The sequence below is a fragment of the Saimiri boliviensis genome, chromosome 9, assembly GCF_048565385.1.
Source record: "Saimiri boliviensis isolate mSaiBol1 chromosome 9, mSaiBol1.pri, whole genome shotgun sequence".
In the NCBI taxonomy this organism is placed as follows: domain Eukaryota; kingdom Metazoa; phylum Chordata; class Mammalia; order Primates; family Cebidae; genus Saimiri; species Saimiri boliviensis.
The window spans coordinates 93,871,844-93,890,251 of NC_133457.1; the positions used below are offsets into that span (position 1 = coordinate 93,871,844).

The 18,408-nt window shown below is 45.3% G+C and overlaps 1 protein-coding gene across 1 annotated transcript in view; it reads right to left on the minus strand.

Annotated features, from left to right (window-relative positions):
* The window catches only part of TGM3 (transglutaminase 3), a 130,626-nt gene extending 124,464 nt beyond the window's left edge, over positions 1-6,162 (minus strand). The window contains exon 1 of the mRNA XM_039479734.2: positions 5,538-6,162. The gene's annotated coding sequence lies outside the window, so the exon portion shown is untranslated. The remainder of the gene's footprint in view (positions 1-5,537) is intronic.
* Positions 6,163-18,408: the final 12,246 nt, after the last annotated feature.

Here is an 18,408-nt window from a genome sequence, read left to right on the forward strand (position 1 = left end):
TCCCCACTCCATCGGCTGTCCCTGCTCAGCATGCGGTGCCTGGGGCCATTCCCAACAGCCTCTTCTGAGTAGACTCCCGTTTGTCCAATTCTCCTTCAAGGGTGCTCCTGGGAGAGAAGTCTGCTAATTTGCATGACGCAAACTCTTCTCACAGCACAGAACCACCAAGCCCTGTGCTTCTGGTCACAGCTGCCTGAACCTGAAGTGCAGCCAAACGGAAATGAGATTTCTGTGGATGCTAACAGGCACTGTGCCTCCTTAGCACCAGGGGTCATTTGCTCTAGTTCTAGGTCCAGCTTGTGTGACCGTGGGCAAGCGACTGTTATGAGAAAACCTCTGCTAAAACATCCTCCTGGTCTCAGACCTTCTGACACCACCATAGAGCGGTTCCTCCTCCATCATGAAAAGCAGTTGAGTTGGCAAACTGTGATGGTGACAAATGCCTGGGGTTACCGTCTCAGTAAACAGCGCCTTTTGTCCAGGTGCGCAGGCCCGAGCCTTGGAGTCACTGTTGATTCCTCTCTCTCTCCCACCCAACGTGGAACTCTTCAGCAGAACGTATAAGGTCTACCTTCAAAATGCAACCCAAGTCCAAGTGTTTCTCACCTTTCTTTACCATGCCAGTCCAAGCTACTCTCACCTCACACCTGGACCCTTCTAAAAGCCTCCTTGGTCTTTGCTTCCGCTCTCACTCCCTAAGTTCTATTCTCCATCCAGTAGCTGCAATGACCCTGTTAAGCAAGTTCTGTCATTTCTCTGCTTTCACCTCTCCAATGGCCTCCTATCTCCTTCTGAGTAAAATCTAGAATCCTTTCCATGGCTCCAAGGTCCTAGTAATCTAGACTCCAACCTCTCATCTACCTTCACTGGCTCTGTCATTCCCTCCTCTCCAGCTGCTCTGGCATCCTACCTCAGAGACTTTGTACAGCTATTTCCTCTGCTTAGAACGTTCTTCCACCATTTATTAGTCCTCACTTCCTTCAGCACTCTGTTCATGTGACGTCCGCAGAGAGGCTCTGCATGGCACATATTTTACTGTCTGTCTCCTAGTAGAATGTAATCTCTTTGATAGCAGGATCTTTATTTGTTTATTGCTCTATCCCCAGCACCCTAGTAGAGTGTCTGAGAATGTGCTGAATGAATGAATAAATGAAAAAATACTGCGAATGCATAAATAGCTTGCTTGAAGTCTGATGACAGTGCTGACTTGCTTTCAGAGTCTTTACTGAGGAATAAAAAGAAATTTGTTCCTCAGTGTTCCAGAGATGTTGCAGGGCTCGCTTTGTTTGAACCAGAGGTAGGATGCCCCAAGCTCTACCTGTTCAGGTAGTTCTCCCCAGAAGCAGCTCGTGGCAGGATGAGGGAGTCCTGTGAATTCTAAAAGCCCCACAGAACAGTATTTACAAAGTACTAAATCAGAGATTTCTAAAAGCTTCTCTAATCTGAAACTCACAGTGAATGGATCATAAGAAGCAAAAAGACTTGCCCTGCTCTGTGCTACACTTCTCTGAAGAGTAGATACAGAGAGACAGAAGAAGGAACTTGATGCCCTGTGACATTATCGCCGATAGAGTTGCAGTGCTAAATTCTGATTGAGCCCTTCTGTTTCAGAAGTTTAATGTCAAGCAGTGCACTAATGAGATGAAGAAACTGCATCAAGGAAGCCAGTTCATCCTTGGGGAAATGAGAACACACTGCCTGACGTCAGCATGACACCCAGCTCCTATCTTAGCACAGGCTACGGATATTATGCTGCTGTCAGCTCCACTATGGAAACGATACAGAAATCTGCAGCAGACGTTACTCCCAGCTTTTGGACTGTGAATCAACGACACCAACGCTTCAGGAGCCACACTGGAAGGCTAGGCAAAGTCATTACACTTGAGGATTCAACAAGGTAATGGAACTGAATATGGTTTCTGGCACAGAGCTGCTATTAGTCAGGGCAACGTGAAATTCACTGCTACTAGAGCTTCCTGGGTGGATTCACTCATTCATTCAACCAACATTTGCTGGCAATAAAGAGATCTGCCAGGCAATAAAGAGAAGGAAAAAGGCTACAACAAATTACCCTGCCTTTTGTAAACTAACAATATAATAACCACGATGACAGTGCTAAAAAGAGCAGCCAGCTGGGTGTGGTGGCACACGCCTGTAATCCCAACAATTTGGGAGGCCGGGGCAGGAGGATGGCTTGAGGCCAGGAGTTTGGGACCAGCCTGGGCAACACAGTAAGACCCTGTCTTTATTTATATATATATTTTTAAAAGAGCAGCAACTCTTTTTTTTTTTTTTTTTTTTTTGAGCACTTGTCCTACCAGGTACCGCTGGATTCTTTAAGTGCAATGTCTCATACTGTCATTGCAACAGCCCTGGGTATTATTGTCCTTGTTTCGAAGATGAAGAAACTGAGGCTCAGATATTGATTCAGAGTCAGAGCAGAGCTCCAATCCCCTTTGACTATCAAAGCCAATGCCCATAACTTCTGGGAAACATTGCTTACTCTAACCTAGTACAGTAACCTAAGTAAGATAAACAGGGACCTCACCCTCTGGTGAACCAAGGGAGGGTTTCTGAAAACAAAAGGAAGGCCAGGTGTGGTGGTTTATGTCAGTAATGACGGTACTTTGGGAGGCCAGGGAAGGAAGATCCTTTGAGCCCAGCCTGGCTACATAGGGACACCCCACCTGTTCCTACAAAAAATGAAAATAAAATTAGCTGGGCATTTTATTGTGTGCAGCTGTGGTCCCAGCAACTAGGGAGGCTGAGGTGGGAGGATCACTTGAGCCCTAGAGGATGAGGCTGCAGTGAGCTGTGATTATGCCGTTGCACTCCAGCCTGGGAGACAGGGAGAGACTCTGTCTCAAAAAACCAACCAACCAACAACAACAACAGAAAAAAAACAAAGGGCCAGGCACGGTGGCTCACACCTGTAATCCCAGCCCTTCAGGAAGCAGCCAAGGCGGGCAGATTTGAGATTAAGAGTTCAAGACCAGCCTGCCCGACATGACAAAACCCCATCTCTACTAAAAATACAAAAATTTTGCTGGGCATGGTGGTGCATGCCTGTAACTACTTGGCAGGCTGAAACACAAGAAATGCTTGAGCCGGGGAGTAAGAGATTGCATGTTGCAGTGAGCCAAGATTGCACCACTGCACTTCAGCCTGGGCAGCAAAGTGAGACTGTCTCAATAAATAAATAAATAAATAAATAAATAAATAAATAAATAGAAAGAAAAAAGAAAGAAAGAAAGAGAGAAGAATATGGTGAATACACTGTTCTTGCCCCTGCTGGTGGAAGAAGTCAGTCCAGGAGCCCAAGTCTGGAAATCCATAACAGACTGCAAACAACAATGAATGTAGGTGCCAACATACACCTTATTTCCAACTGAGAAATAAGAAGGCCTTAGCGGGGAAAGTTCATCTTCCCAGACTTTGTAGTGGGGTGGAGTGGTAGAACCATTCATTTGATCCCTGTATATTTTGACATTTCTACTTATTAGAAATTAAAGTGGCCGGGCACAGTGGCTCACGCCTGCAATCCCAGCACTTTGGGAAGCTGAGATGGGCAGATCATGAGGTCAGGAGTTCGAGACCAGCCTGATCAACATGGTGAAACCCCCTCTCTACTAAAACTACAAAAATCAGCTGGGCGTGGTGACATGCATGTGTAGTCCCAGCTACTCAGGAGGCTGAGGCAGGAGAATTGCTTGAACCCAGGAGGCGGAGGTTGCAGTGAACCAAGATTGTGCCACTGCACTCCAAGCGAGACTCCATCTCAAATTAAAAAAAAGAAATAAAGTATAAATTACAACGCTTACTCTCCCTTCTCAGAATCCCATAGCTTCTCATCTGTAACTTCCTCAAAGCAACTGCCATGTTCTCTTACTACCCTGGAGAGTTGCTGACAGGTGCTAATTCATTGTTACTAACTACATTACCTTACAGGAAAGGCCAAATATGCATAATAGATAATACCAATCACGCTTGTTAAAAGAGGCAGATGGATGAGGAAACAGTGACCTGCCCAAGTAGCATAACCAAGACCAAAATCCACTTGACTCACAGCCCAGTGATCTTTTAAGGACACGATCCTACCTATTCTATAGAACCATGTAAAAGGCTGAAAAGCTTTGAGAAACAAAAGGAGAAATGCATGCAGATGTTTCTACAATCCTGCTAAAAGTCCTTGTAGCAGGACAAGTACAATCCTTTCCAGACTCACAAAGCAAACAGATGATAATAGTTGTCAAAAGACAAAAATGACAAGAAATTCAGTTTAAAATCTTAATTGGCTTGTATTTGCATTCTACAACCAGGCAATGCTTCATTCCATAAAATAGAATGAGTGCTCTGATGAGCTGAGCAGAGGAGTCTGGCTTTATAGACAGAAAAGGGCTAAAGAAAGCAGAAACAGAACAGAAAGCCAATCGATTGTTCCAAAGTTATTTTCCTTGTAAAGGTTAAAGAAGAGAGGGCTTCCTCATCACGCCAGCTAAAACTGGTTTATTTGGGGATTTGGCTACCTTAACCGTCTCTCTCTCCTGATTTCTAGGAATGTCAAATAAGCAACGTAGTTTCAGCTTGGTGGCATGGAACTTAGGCATAAGTGACTCCATGTTTGGTTGTTCTGTTGGTCATAGCACAGGAGCTCAGTCCAAACCAAGAGCCTCTTATAAATTTTACTTAACATAGTGATAACAACAATATGACCATGGTAATAATAGACACAGCTTACTATGTGCCTGGCACCATTCTACAGACTTCACATTTTTTTTTTTTAAATGTCCTAAGTTCTTGAAGGCAAGGGACTTTACTTATATTAACTCTTGTCATTATTATAACGATATTAAGTGGGTTCTATTATTATCCCCACTTTTTAACGAGGCAAGGGTAAGTAGAGATGTCAACTAACTTGCCCCAGGTCGTCGCAGAGCAAGTAACGTGTATTGAGCACTTCCCATGTGCTAGAAACTAAGTCCAGAAATTGTACTGAGAACAATTAACTCCTTTAATACTCAAAGCAACCCTAAAATACCCGCTACCATTATCACCACTTACAGAGGGAGCCAGGGGGCTCAAGGCAGCCTGAGCCCGGAGCCCGCGCGCTTAGCTGCGTGGCTAAGGGCAGGGCGAACTGACCCAGGCTGGGCGCACGTGGGGCGGGGGCTGGGTAGACATCTGTTCGCTCTAGTCCTCCGCAAGGGCCGTACTGGACGTCAGCTGAGGATAGCAAAGGCCCTCGGCTTCTCCAGACGTGGGCGCCGCAGCCCGGGAACCGCGCGCTAGGAAGTCTCTGCGCGTCGCGGGCCTCTACTGCCCCCTGCCGCCGCCCGGGCCCTGCAGGGAGAACTTGCCCGGAGCAGAGGCGCACGGCCGCTCCCACCCACGACCAACCTGAAACCCTCCCGAGCAAGCGGAAGCCGCCGCCGGGCACTTTCTGCGCTCCTCTCTCCGCCCTCAGGTCCCTACGGCCTCCTGTCGCCTTCGTCACTTCTAGTAGGCTGGCGGATAGAGCCCAGCGGCTCCCCACCTACCAGGCTCGCCGCCCGCGCTCCCAGCGCCCGAGTTGCCATGGTGAAGGACGCGGGAGAAGCGCCGGAAGGGGCGCAGCTCCCGGGGCGGGGGCGCAGAGGGGCCAAGCGGGTCCTGCCTCCATCTGGGCCCCCGCACTTCCGGTCTCCTGGGCGCGGGGAACGCCCCTTGCGGACTTCGCTGCGGGCTTAGGGTCTCCGACGAAGGGAGACGGGGGCTGGAGGACGCAGAGACTCTGGCTGCTCGAAGTCCAAGGCTGTAACCCGGCTCGGGTCCTCATTTTCTCGGCGTCAGTGCTGCCCTGCCCGCGGCTGCCCTGGTGACGCGGGCTGTCGAGAAGGGCAAGGTCCCGAGTCGCGTGCAGTTGCTCCTCGCCGTCGCCACTCCCTCCCCCAAGCTGTGGGTAGGAGACGCCAAAAGAGACACACCTGGGCGCGACCCAGACTCCCAGGACCGCCGGGGTGGGGGCTGCTTCAGGCGTTGGTACAGCTCCTGGGCCCCCGGTGACTGCACCGTCCTGGCCTCACACCGCGGGATGGGTTTGCACGACAGTGGGCCGAGCCCTGTCGCTCAGCGACACTCTTTTTCAAGGCCGCCTAGCTTTGGGTACAATGGATGTCTCATGCTGAATTTTAATCAGTTTCTTACTGGAGGACATTAATATTTTTTCAATCTTTTGTTACTATGAACAATACTACAGTAGTGTGGTGATATCCCTGCATGTACGTGCACACGTGCAACTTTCGCTGTAGAATACATTTCCAGAAATAAAATTTCTATGTCAAAGGCCAAATACAATTTTAATTTTCATGAATATGACTAAATTGCTCTTCAAAGACACTAGCAAATTTACATCTCCACCAAAACTGGAGTCCGATCATTTTAATCAGGGTTATATCAACAGTGATGAACTATTGCAAAAGAATTTTCCAGAGTCTGTGCCATTAAAACCAATTCTTTGATCATTTTTTTTTTTTAACACAATGTAGTTAAATAGTCCATATCCACTTTTATTTTATGGAAATTGTCTTCACTGAGTGAAAATTTATTCTTTTACATATAAATTTCATGATAAAGATTTTACTTCTTTAATAATTTGTATGTCGAATTTTACTTTGGTTTCCATCATGGTGATATTTCTTATTTTATGCTCATTTTATTGAAAAAGGAAAACAAAAAAAAAGCAACTCCAACATTCAGAAGCTAGCCTGGCATCACAGCTCCACCATGTAATCCTCCTATTTTACATAGCATCACAGAATAACAACCTCCGTTATGGTTACAGAGAGCATGATAAAGTGAGACATAGCAAATCTACTTTTAAATTTTGTCTAAGCACAGACAAAACACAGTCACTGTGCAACTCAGAAAATATCAAACACCCCTCTTAGAGAAAATGAGTGACTGCTACTTCTTACTAATTACAATTTTATCTTTGTTCTAGTCTGCCTTCTCTATAGGTTATGTTTATTGAGATACCCAGTCATGGAATTGGCTCCTGCTTCCTGACCATGTCCAATCTAGGGTGAATCCAACTTCCTTAGACCCTCTGTAAATTACTCATAAAAGCTCAAATCCAATATTAGGTTCTTTTTAACACCCTTTTGCGGAAGATACTCGCATAGTTCTCTCGGTATGTACTCTCCCTCAATGCAACCCAACTTGTTCAACTAGAGGTGCGTTCTGGCCTGGTGGTCTTTGGCTAAAAGGCATTGACACTAGCAAGTTTCATTTTCTTTTCTTTCTTTCTTTTTGAGACAGGGTCTCACTTTGTCGCCCAGGCTGGAGTGCAGTGGCCCCATCACAGCTCACTGCAACATTAACCTTCCTGCTCAAGCAATCTTCCCACATCAGCCTCCTGACTAGCTGGACTACTAGTGTGCACCACCACGCCCGGCTAGTATTTTATTTTTATTTTATAGAGATAGGCTTTCACTATTTGCCCAGGCTGGTCTTGAACTCCTGGGCTTAAGGGATCTGCCTGCTTTGGCCTCCCAAATTGCTGGGCTTACAGGCAGGAGCCACCACACCTGGACAGAAGTTCCATTTTCTTCGGTAAAATTTTGTAGGCCCAAAAACCTGTCTATGGCAGTCCTCTATAGTAAGGAGCAAATTTTACATGGGCAGTCTGCTTTAGTTTGTATTGATTATTTCAACGGGATCTGATTTCCTCTGCTTTTTGTAATTTCCAAGGTTACCTTTAAGATGTGTCTTTTGAGATCTTTTCATCACAAATTTCACAGGTGCCATCTTAACCATTGTCAGTTTTATGGTTTTGCTTACAAATAATACAAAGTAAATGACTATCAGAGAGAGTCATTATGAATCAGATTAGAAGGATGATAATTTTTTCACCTGCTTCTTGACTCAAGAACCTTCAGTAGGGCATTGATGTAGGACTTGGATATATAGCAAAGTAAAAATGGTCTGCTTCAACTGGCAGGCTTACCATGTGCACCATGCTCTTCACTAGGCTCTAGGAACACAGGTCCTGCTGTGAAAGTAATTCACAGTCTAATCAGAGCGATATAGGAGCTGGCTGGCCTCAACTTGCCAGATGGATGACAATGAAAAGGGCCTTCCAAATGGAGGAAACAGCCAAATGCAATGAGTTTATTTATTCAGTAAATATTTATTGAATACTTTCTTTGTGCCAGGAACTGGGCTGAGCATTGGGGATGCAGGAATGAGCATCTTCCATGTGGCCCCTGCCCTCCAGAAGCTCTTGGTCCAGTGGGGGAGATGCATATGAAATAATCACACCAGTGACTGCAACATGTAATAAACACTGCAGAGAAAATCCAGAGTTCTGTGGGAGCCTGGGAAAATGGCATCCTGACAAGTTGGGGTCAAGAAGGGCCTCACTGAGAAACTCACTTTTAATCTACGTGAAGGATGAGCTGGTGTTCGCCAGACGAAGAGGAGGTTGTTCTTGGCAGAGGACATAATTCATGTCCTGAAGTGTGAAAAGACTTGACCCTTATGGGATGAAAGCAAGCCAGTGGGGCTGGAATGAAGTTGGTTGGAGGAGGCTGTTGGCGTATGAATGAGGTGGACCAATAACTGATCCTGTAAGGGCTTGTCACCACCCTAAGTTGTTTGAATCTTAATTTAAAAGCGAGGAGTCAGGGAAGAGTATCAAGGTAAGGAGAGGGATGATTCTGTTATAAATGCGTTTTGCTATGTCTATGGGAGAATGGACTAGGAGGCGGCAGGGGGATGATAAACATCATGGAACCAATTAGAAGGAGAATACTGTAGTTGTTCACAGGAGTGACAGTCATAATTGACTAGGTGGCATTCAGAGGAGGGAAGAATCCAGTGGAGAGTTGAGAGTGGAAATTAGATTACAGTGGATTGAGGAGTGTGCGAGGTGAGGAAAATCTGTGAAAAATATGAGAAACAACTCAGTTATGGACTGAATCCCACACCCCTAAATTCATCTTGACTCCTGATGATTTTGAATCCTGCTGTATTTGGAGATAAGGCCTTTAAAGAGAGAATTAAGGTTAAACGAGGTCATATGAGTAATGACCTCATATTAGCCTCATCAAATATGACTGGCATCCTTCTAAGAAGAGAGACACCCAGGGTGCACACACACAGGAAAGACCGCATGGGGATAACTTGAGAAGATTGCCATCTGCAAGCCGAGGAGAGAGGCATCAGGAGAAACCAAGTTGCCGACATCTTGATCTTGGATTTCCAGCTTATAGAACTGTTAGAAAATACATTTCTGTTGTTTAAGCCACTCAGTCTGTGGCGTTTTGTTGTGAGAGTCCTGGCAGATTAATACGAACCCAGATGTCCCTACAATGAACAGTTGGGAAAGAAATTATAATGTATCTATATTATGGGAAAGAGTCTCACCCTAAAATATGCCCATTCAAGTTTAAGATTTAGACTTTAGGAGGAGTTTCTTGTCCATTAAATTTCTTTTCTTCGGCTTATGAGGATCCCGCTGCAGTAGCGAAGATCGATACTGACCCTCCAGAGCAGCCTCTATGCAGTCATCTCTACGGCGACATAGTTGGTGCAGGTTGTAAGTTTGCCAGTTATCACAGTGACAGACTCAAGCATCATTTGCATCGTTTCCTTTGTCTCTCTTACTCTGTTTTTTAAAAATTTTCATAACTTTGAGAATCGTGTGTTTTTTGTTTATGAACTTGTTCAGTAACCGTGTTCCATCAGTTAACATAGTAATTATCTTTTTTATTTATGAAAATTCACTCGATGAATTTTCTCAGGAACAAATTAACCTTGCAATGAGAGGGTTGACTGATGAATTCTATGCAAATATTTAAAAGAGTAAGGTAGGGAAAAATGAAGTAGAGCTATATATAGTGACATGAAAAGATGCCCAAACCATATGGCTGAGTGAAGAAAACAGGTGTATGCAGATTATAAAGCTCTTTTTGTTTTTTGAGTTTTTATTTTTTATTTTTTTAGAGGGTCTCACTTCGACTCCCAGGCTGGAGTGCAGTGGTATGATCATTGCTCATTGCAGCCTCAACCACCTGGGCTTAAGTGATCCTCTTACCTCAGCCTCTCAGGTAGCTGGGACTACAGTTGTATGCTGCCATGCCCAGTTAATTTTTGTATTTTTTGTACAGATGGGTTTTTGCCATGTTGGACAGGTTGGTCTCTAACTCGTGGCCTCAAGTGATCTGTACACCTTCACCTTTCAAAGTGCTGAGATTACAGGTGTGAGCCACTGTGCCCGGCTCTTTGTTTTCTAACACATATAACCATTTGTTAGTAGACGCTTAGGGGAAAAAAATCTGGAAACATGTACAGCCATTTTTTGTTGTTGTTGTTTTTTTGAGATGGAGTCTCTCCCTGTCGCCCAGGCTGGAGTGCAGTGGCACGATCTCGGCTCACTGCAACCTCTGCCTCCCAGGTTCAAACGATTCTCTTGCCTCAGCCTCCCAAGTAGCTGGGATTACAGGCACATGCCACTACGCTCAGCTAATTTTTTGTGTGTTTTTAGTAGAGATGGGGTTTCACCATGTTGATCAGGTTGGTCTCGAACTCCTGATCTTGTGATCTGCCCGCCTCGGCCTCCCAAAGTGCTGGGATTACAAGCGTGAGCCACCGTGCCCAGCCCCAATTTTTAAAGTATTGTAAAAATCTTATCAGTTAAGGATTTAGGTTTTGCCAAATGAACCCTGTTGATGAGTTGATAACCTCCTCTAGCAGGGAAACTGTAACCCATAGTAATACATTGAAGGCCAAACGGTCAGTGAGAGAGCCACGGTCTACCGCTCTGACGCTCCCATGCTTACTATCCATGACGCATGACCCAGGGTGGCCTTCGGCATCAGGCCAAGTAGGAAACACTAGTAAAGCTTAGTATCTCTTCTAGTTTCAAATAAACATAACCATTAATATAAATCCTAATATTTTCTATCCCAGTGGATCATCTTGAACACCCTATGTGCCCTACTTGACCGAACACTGATATTTCTGTAACTCTACAGATGGAGCATTCTACAAATGGATTAGAGGGTGATTCATTAGCATAGTATCTATATGCAACCAGAATACAATTTTGTGCACGAAACATCGACTGTGTATGATTCAGGGAACACAACTGTTCTGAGAAGGGAAGCACCAACATTTTCAGGTATTTGTTTTCTGAGAAAGGAGGAAGATGGAGTTTGATGATCTCTACTATGGCTTCCCACTGACTCTCTAAAACCCTGGACCTCTCTAAGCCATTGAGGAAGCAGTTGAAGTGGCTGTAGTGGAGTGAAGTGGTCTCTTTAAAGAAAATTGTGTCCAGAGTGACTGTTAACCAGTGTGATATGTGACAGTCTTTGAAATAAATGTCTTTAAAGTCATTCAGTCTGCTTCTGTGTAGCTCTTCCACATTGACAATGTTCTGTTTTATAAAAACTTGAATTTAATAAAAGAATTGAATAAGTATCCCCTTATGATCTATCAAAATACTGGTTTTCAGACTTTTAGCTACTTCTCCTGGAGGCACAGTTTCCATAAAGAAGTCTCAGCTAAATGCTAAACGCTGTTACCAAGCAGAGAAATGAAGACTGAACATCACCAAAGCAATTGTGTACATTTTTGGAAAATAATTTCATTTGTCAGAATAAAATTCACAGCCCTTTCAAGCTAAAAGTAGGCACATGATCAAAACGGCATTGAATTAGAAAAAAAAAAAAAAACATCAATCAAGCAATCTTTATTGAAACCATCTGTGCTAGGGTTCCTGAAGGAAGTGCTATAATCCCGGCTGATATTTATCATGACATTTATTGCATCTTGTGCCAGGTGGAGCCAGATCAAAAGGTGGGTTATCTGTGCAGCTGCCCAAAGCACGAATCCATAAGCAGTACTGAAATGTCAAGGGAACAAATGGGAAATACCGTGTCAGTTACCTGAGCATTTCACACAGGAGTCCTTCAGAGCTAGCAAACTAAGTGATTTCACTCTTACCAATGTAGGCACCACATTCGAGTGACATCACAGAGAGTGGGAATGTGTTGGAAAAGGGGGTGAGGTCAGGACTTTCAAACTGGAACTACCCAAAGGTGAAGGAGGAGCCAGCACGTGGGGACATGAGGCACAGGGACAGCAGTGCAGACAACCCCATCCCAGGTGATGAGGAGTTGGCACAGGGAACCTGGGAGAGAGCTGCCAGTGAGGTCTGGAGGTAGTCAGAAGCCATGGGAAAGAATTTTAATATTATCTGAGCTGTGATAGGAAAGCACTGATGTTTTCAACAGGAAAGCTGAAAACATCAACTTAAGGACCTGTTTGGCTGACGGCTGGAGAGCGGCTCCAGGAAGGCAAGAGTGGAGGCAGAGAGTGGATAATGAGAGGCCATGGAGGTGAGAAGTGAGGGTGATGGACTTGGGAGATACTTCTTAGAATCAGCAGTGTTTGCTGAATACAAGAAGGGAGAGGCAACATGAGTCCAGGATTGTAGTTTGTGCATCTGGGTGGATGGTGGCTGGTGGCTGGAGTGGCCGTTTACTGATAGGTGGCAGATATAGAAAGGGCAGGGTTGTGAGTGGAGGGTCAAGAGTTCTGTTTGGAGCAAATGTGAGATGTCTATTAAACGTCTAGGTGATGATGCTGAGTAAGAAGTTGGGTACTCAAGTCTCCAGGAGACCTAAGAGAGAGGCCTGGGCTAAAGAAGGAATCTGTGGCTCAGCAGATAGATATGTATTGAAAAACCACAGGGCAGAATGAGATTCCCCCAGGAAGGAGCAGGGGCTCAGGGCCCATCCCAGAGGGATGCCAGCATTCAGACATCAGCAAAGGAGACTGAGAAAGAGCAACTGGTGAAATGGGAGGAAATCAGTCCTAGGGATTTATTCCATTCAGACATGGTGGACTAGAAAATTCCACATAAGTATCATGTTACCTTTAGTGCATTGTATATTCGGTCACATGAAGGAGGAATCTCATGCTGAAGATCCATCTTCTACTGCCAGTTCTACCTTAACCACCTGCTCTGTTTGCAGAAGTCAGACATGAAACACTGTGAGAGAATACGGGGGTCTTACTATGCCCCAACTGCCAAAGCCCAAAAGTTGTGTTTGATCCCTTTCTATTTTATTTTGTATGGCACTGCTCAGAAGTCACCTCCTCAGAGAGGACTTTCCCAACCTCAATTTAAATTTGCTACTCCTCACCTCCATTATTGAAACCCATGTTCCGGGTGGGCACGGTGGCTCACTCCTGTAATCCCAGCACTTTGGGAGGCTGAGTCGGGTGGATCACTTGAGGCCAGGAGTCTGAGACCAACCTGGCCAACATGGCGAAATCCTGTCTCTACAAAAATTAGCTGGGCATGGTGGTACACACCTGGAGTCCCAGCTCCTCGGGAGGCTGAGGTAAGAGAATCACTTGAACCCAGGAGGCAGAGGTTGCAGTGAGCTGAGGTTGTACCACTGCCCTCCAGGCCTGGGTAATAGGGTAAGGCCCTGTATCAAAAAAAAAAAAAAAAAAAAAAAAAAAAAAAAAAAAAAAAAAAAAAAAAGAAAAGAAAGAAAGAAAGCAAGAAAGCAAAGCAAAGAAAATCCATGTTCTACTGTCTTCATAGCAATTGCCCTATCTGAATTTATATCATTTACTTGCTTATTTATTGTATTTCTTCCCATTATGCTCAGCTGCCACCATCTTGATTCCTAGAATGGTGTCAGGCTCATACTAGACAGCAAATACTTGTTAATGAATGAATGAGTACTTTTTTCTTTTTACTTCAATCTCTTGGTGGTCCTTACTGTCGTTTTTTTTTTCTTTTTCTTTTTCTTTCTTTTTTTTTTTTTTGAGAAGAAATCTTGCTCTGTCATTAGGCTGGAGTGCAGTTGCACGATCTCGGCTCACTGCAAACTCTGCCTCCTGGGTTCAAGTGATTCTCCTGCCTCAGCCTCCCAAGTAGCTGGGATTACAGGTGTGCACCACCACACCCAGCTATTTTTTGTATTTTCAGTAGAGATGGAGTTTCACCACATTGGTCAGGCTAGCCCACCTTGGCCTCCCAAAGTGCTGGGATTACAGGCGTGAGCCATTGCACCCAGCTGTTCATAATATTTTTAATATAGTAGCTCTTGTTGTATTATTTTATGGGTTTTTTTTTTTTTCGAAGACTCACTCTGTCACCCAGGCTGGAATGCAGTGGCACAATCTTGGCTCACAGCAACCTTTGTGCCCTGGGTTCAAGCAATTCTCTAGCCTCAGCCTCCTGAGTAGCTGGGATTATAGGTGTGCGCCACCATGCCCAGCTAATATATATTTCTTTTTTTTAGGTAGAGATGGGGTTTCACCATGTTGGCCAGGCTGGTCTTGAACTCCTGACCTTATGATCCACCTGCCTCAGCCTCCCAAAGTGCTGAGATTACAGGCATGAGCCACCATGCCCAGCCTATTTTACAGTTGATAGGGACAGCATGCAGACTAGTTTTAATCCAGGCTTTGTTTCTTTTTAGATCTATGACCTTAAGCAAGTCATGAACATCACTGGGTTTTATAAAGATTGAAAAAAGGCTGGGAGTGGTGGCTCAGGCCTGTAATCCAAGCACTTTGGAGGCCAAGGCAGGTGGATCACCCGAGGTCGGGAGTTCAAGACCAGCCTGACCAACATGGTGAAACCCCATCTTTATTTAAAAAAAAAAAAAAAAAAAAAAAAAAGATTGAAAAAACATCCAAGGAAAAAGAGCTGGTTCTGAAAAGCCTCAGTGGGAGCAGGATGAGTGGGAAGAACTGCTGCCCCTTTCAGGATGGGTAGATGGGTCTTGGCTGGGCAGGTGACTCACCCAAGGTCACACAGCCTGGGACACAGAGGTCTCCACTTCCTGGGCTTCCGACTCCACGCTCTGTTCGTGACTGTAGGCTTTTTCTGCTCATTATCTCTAATCCTACAAGAGCCCTGCCTCTCCTCCACTGGGAATGGAGTCTACGTTTATGAACAAATAACCCTCATTACTGAGAATTGGTAGTTTGTCTTTTGATTTTCTTCTTATAAATGAGTGATATGTTTGGTCCTGGAAAACAGTATATAGAGTTTCTAGACAACATCATCAAATTAAATGCTGTGACACATTGACTTAGGGAAGCTGTTCATCTCGCCATTTCTTAAAAGGAATGAAACGGTTGATCAGCTTTGTCCCTGCATATTTATTTGTTATAACTGATAGAAACACTAACATTTGGAGCCAGAGAATTGAACCTATATTCTAATCTAAGTGCCTAAATACAAAGTAATTTTCCAGACATTGTGTTCATATTTTATTTTCTCAATTTAGACCGTAGCCCGCAGGAATAAGGGCTGGATTTGTAATGACCTGGAGGAGGCTATGAGTCTCTGAAATTTGACAACAGATGTCACTAGTGCCACATTGCTCACAGAGCCATCATGCTACCTGGCATTTCAGAATTCATACATTTTCTTTGGCATAATAAAACATTTTTACAAAAATGCAGCAGCTTATTGTAAAAAAAAGTCTGCCTCCAGACTGGGCGCGGTGGCTCACACCTGTAATCCCAGCACTTTGGGAGGCTGAGGCAGGTGAATCACAAGGTCAGGATTTCGAGACCAGCCTGGCCAAGATGGTGAAACCCCATCTCTACTAAAATACAAAAATTAGCTGGGCGTGGTGGTGCACACCTGTGATCCCAGCTACTCAGGAGGCTGAGGCAGGAGAATCACTTGAACCCAGGAGGCGGAGGTTTCAGTGAGCTGAGATCATGCCACTGTACTCCAGCCTGGGTGACAGAGCAAGATTCTGTCTCAAAAAAATAAAAAAAATAAAAAATAAAGGGCCCCTCCTGTGCCAGGCACTAATACCATGTCTGACCTCATTTATCCCTGCAATGGTTTTAGGAAGTCACAACATAATCCCCATTTTACAGGCAGGGAAACCAAGGCTTAGAATGGCCTAGTATTGTCCAAGGTCATGCAGAGAATGACCCATGCCTATTTGTCTTCAAAGCTGTGTTCTTTCCATGCTATCTTTGATTAAAGTCCAGCATCGCTATAAACAGCCCCTGAAGTGTGCCATCCTTGGAGGGTGTCTACCTTGCAGCTGTCCATCTGAGCCAATTAGAGCTACTCAAATTAGGAGTGTCGCACTGAAGCAGATGAATAGAGGCGGAGTGGGCTGAAATACAGAATTTAATGGAGCAAAAGGATGGTACAGAAGTTCCCAGAAGCAGAATCCCAATAGGCCCCCTAGCCTGCAGCTCCCTGATGCTAAGTCACTGACATTTGAAAAGCTTGCTCCTTAACAAATTATGCATCTCATTTTCTTTTTCCACCTCCTCTCTGTGAAGCAGACATCAGCTTTGTCATTCATTCTTTAGGAAACTAGCCAGGATATGCCAGGGAGAGTGCAACTGAGAACTTCAGATGTCTCTTTCGTGAAAAATCTGGGAACAAAGAGGCTGTTGTGCCTTTGACTCGTGTCACTTTTCAATACGGTGTGGAGAATGTGTTCATCACACCACCAAAGCCCATGTGAGGTTGGGGATGGAAGAGTGGGAGGCATGGAGGCCATTTTTGGTGTTTAGGGGTGCAAGGGGAGCACTAGCATTTACTATTGCCTACCTGTGGGTCAGGTGACTTACACGTGTGCTTCCATTTAATCCAGTGGCCCTGGTAAATAGCGATGTGTGCCCTTCCCATTTCAAGGATGGAGAACGAGAGGCTGAGAGGTCGCATGGCTTAGCCAGGACCCAGAGTCTGGATTTCAAGCAAGTCCCTCTGACTGAAACCATCTCATTCTGCTGTGGCTCCCCATCCTTCATGTTACCAGTGCCAGCCCCTCCTTCATGCCCTTCTCCATGGTAGGTCACCAGAGACGTGACTCCCACATCCAAGTTCTGATCTAGGCTGGGCAACCATGGGCGGCCATGCCATCTCTCTGATCCTCAGTTTCCAATAATAAAAGTCTAACATTAGTTGTTAAAGGCTCAAATCAGACATGGTCTAGTCAACATTTTTGCTGGAGCTCCTGCCTTGGGTTGGGCGTTGGTGCCAGGCATAGAGGGGCAGAGAGTCTTACACTTGTTCGTGGGGGGGCTAGCTGATGTCTTGTAATCTATAAAGCACCATCCAAAAGTTGCTGTGAAGTGAATAGCGTTACCTCCCTGAAATGCGGAGGAGGTTCCTCTTTGTAGAGTAGCCTAAGACTAGGTTGGACTTTTTCAAATAGAGCATCGACTAAGAAACTAGAGAAAAATATACTCTCCAAAAAGCAAAGAAATAAGAGAGTTTGCCAAAGACAGATTCAGGGTCTCACTCTTTAAAAGCCTCCAAGTCTAGTGGACATTTATATAGGCAATGGGCCAGTGAGGACAAGAGGAGCAGAGTTTTCCCATCCAGGGGTCCAGATGCGATTGTGGTGCAGAGCATCTCTGCCGTCCAGTCTTGTTGGGACTGCCGTCTTTGCTCAGGCAGAGGATTTCTGTCTGTTTATTCATCAGTTCATCATCCATCCATCCAACCATCCATCCAACCATCCATCCATCCATCCATCCATTCATTCATTCATGTCATTTCTCCCATATCCAGCATTTAGCATTAACAGCTTACACTCTACAACTAACGTCAAAAGAGAAGCATGCTTCAATCACAAAGAAAGCATGCTTTTTCTTATGAAGGTACTTACAACAAGAAGTCATATGTGCAAAATGTCTCTGTGATTCTGTTTCCTCCATTAACCCTGCTCTGTCCCCCACATAGGGTTCCTCACTCCATAGGTGTCAAACTGGGAAAGAAGGAGGAGTGGGAGCAGGGCCATGTTTCACAAATGGGAACCCAGGAGGGGTGAGCCCATCAGAGTCGTCTGGGTGACTCTGAGGCCAATTCTGGTAGTGCTGAGGCAATGTCTAGTGTAGCTTGGCCCTCTGGAGGAGACAGAGCTGCCAGGAGCCCACAGCCACGTGGTAGAGTCCTCCTGGCACACCAGCGATGGGGCAGAGGGCAGATGGCTGAGGGCTCCCTGTGCCAGGGCATCTGCACCCTTCATTCCATCAGTATGTGAGGCTCGCCTGCCTCCCAGCTTTGCCCAGGGCCCCACTGGCACTGAGTGCCTTGCGGTGATTCAAATCCGGACTCATTCAACTCCACTCTGTTCTCTTGCCTACTCTGCATAAAAATCACCCAGAGGCAATGGTTTAAAAAAAGGCAGAATCCAGAGCCTCATCTGCTCCCTCAGCTTAGGATCCTGCAGATCTGGGCTGGGGAGCAGAAATCCTCCATTTTGACAAGTAGCCAGGTGATTCTGATAAGGGCTGTCCACTCTGACCTGTGTACAAATAAGGAGGGTCCAACATACCTGAGCATTCACCAGAATGACCCCAGAAAAACCTGAGCAAAGATTAACTCAACACCTGCTATGTACCAGA